Raw genomic sequence first — 2,500 nt, forward strand, 5'->3', positions numbered from 1 at the left:
GGGCCAGCACGTGCCGATGGTGGTCGAGGCAACCGCTCGCGCCAGATCGAGGCATGTGTCAATGGTGTTCGAGGCAACCGCCCGTACCAGGGGCTATCTTCTACTGATGTGGTCGAGGCAAGAGCGCGCACCAAGGGTCAGCTTGTGTCGATGGTGCTCGAGGTAACCGCTCGCACCAAGGGCCATCTTCTGCTAATGGTGGTCGAGGTAACCGCCTGCACAAAGGCCCAGCACGTGCCGATGGTGTTCGAGACAACCGCCCGCACCAAGGGCCAGCATATGTCGATGGTGTTCAAGGCAACCGCCTACACCAGAGGCCATCTTCTGCCGATGGTGGTCGGGGCAAGAGCCTACACCAAGGGTTGGCTTGTGTCGATGGTGCTCGAGGTAACCTTCCGTATGAAAGCCTAGCACGTGCCGATGGTGTTCGAGGCAATCACCCATATCGAGGCCCAGCATGTGTCGATGGTGGTCAAGGCAACCGCCCGTACCAAGACCCAGCATGTGCCGATGGTATTCGATGCAACCGCCCGTACTAGGGCCCATCTTGTGCCGATGGTAGTCGAGGCAGCTGCCCGCACCAAGGGTCGGGTTATGTCGATGGTGGTCGAGGTAACCACCCGTACCAGAGGCCATTTTTATTGATAGTGGTCGAGGTAAGAGCCCGTAGCAAGGGTCTGCTTGTGTCGATGGTGGTCGAGGCAATCGCCCGCACCAGGGGCCATCTTCTGTCGATGGTGGTTGAGGCAACCACTCGCACCAAGGCCCAGCATGTGCCGATGATGGTCGAGGCAAGAGCTCGGACTAAGGGCCTACTTGTGTCGATGGTGGTCGAGGCAACCGCCCGCACTAGGAGCCATCTTCTACCGATGGTGGTCGAGGTAACCGTCCGCACCAAGGCCCAGCATGTGTCGATGGTGTTTGAGGCAACTGCCGGCACCAAGGCCCAGCATGTACCGATGGTGGTCGAGGCAACCACCTGCACCAAGGCCCAGCATGTGCCGATGGTATTCAACGTAACCGCTCGCACCAGGGGCCATCTTATGCCGATGGTGGTCGAGGCAACCACCCGCACCAAGGCTCGACACGTGCTGATGGTGTTTGAGATAACCGCCTGCAACAGGGGCCATCTTTTATCGATGGTGGTCGAGGCAACCGCCCGCACCAAGGCCCAGCATGTGCTGATGGTGTTTGACGCAACCGCCTGCACCAGGGTCCATCTTGTGCCGATGGTGGTCGAGGCAACCACCCGCACAAAGGGCCGACTGGTGCCGATGGTGTTCGAGGCAACCGCCCACACCAAGGCTCGGCATGTATCGATGGTGGTCAAGGCAACCGCCTGCACCACAGCCTAGCATGTACCGATGGTGTTCAATGCAACCGCCCGCACCAGGGGCCATCTTGTGCCGATGGTGGTCAAGGCAATCGCCCGTACCAAGGGCCGGCTTGTGCCAATGTTGGTCGAGGCAACTGGCCGTACTAAGGGCTGGCATGTGTCGATGGTGATCAAGGTAATCGCCCACACCAGGGCCCAGCTTGTGTCGATGGTAGTCGAGGCAAGTGCCCATACGAAAGGGCAGCCTGTGCCGATGATGGTCGATGCATGTGGCATCACCATCCGCCATCATGTGCCATTAATGGTCAAGGCCTTGGTCGAAGTTCAATTTTGAGCCACGGTGCACATGTTGGGCTCGAGCATGTGCTGGTGCCGCATTTTTTTTGCCCGAGGCACCATCGTCGGAGCATCGTCGAAGAGCCTAATCGACGGCATTAAGGGTTCTGACGATTGGGGGGCCGGGGGGTATGCGCACATGATGTGTGATGGGTGCAGGTACTTATCCCTTATATTGGCACCCTATCCCTCATCAAACCTCGAGAACTCACACCCTCTTAAAGAGCATTTGAGATTTTATAGGTTTGCTACTAGTAGCCATTAAAGTGTCTGAAAATAGGGACACTTTTTTCAAACGATCACAAAATCTTCTCCACTTTGAGTTTTTAGTTGAATGTTTTTGTGCATGCCAACAGAAATACAAGGATCACCTCTACCAAATTTGGGGACAAAACGCTTTCTAAAAAAATTTAAAAAAATCTCGAACCGTAAAAAGTTTTAAAAATCATGAAAAATAGAAAACGGGTCATCTTGCCACGAAACTTCACATGAAGGCTTAGGGGACAATTGTATGAATTTTCAAGCCATAAAAATGGCATTGGCATGGCATAAATATGAAGATGTTTCTGAACCCACCTACCACCCGTTCAATCCATGGCTTGCGCATCCTGCCTCTCTGATCGGCTGAGCGCCCGCACGCTTGTTTCGTGGGTTGACTTAGGCATACGGAGTTCATCCCCAGTCTAAGCATACGGAGTTCATTCCTAGTCTAAGATCCTCGGTAGTAGGATCGACAGCATGTAGGGGGGATCGGGTCATCCTCGGCTTACGCATTCTACCTCTCCGGCCGGTTGAGCACCTACACACCCGTTTCGTGGGTTGGCTTAG

Source organism: Durio zibethinus, chromosome 3, assembly GCF_047325235.1.
Source record: "Durio zibethinus cultivar Kanyao isolate XHJ-2024 chromosome 3, ASM4732523v1, whole genome shotgun sequence".
Taxonomy (NCBI): domain Eukaryota; kingdom Viridiplantae; phylum Streptophyta; class Magnoliopsida; order Malvales; family Malvaceae; genus Durio; species Durio zibethinus.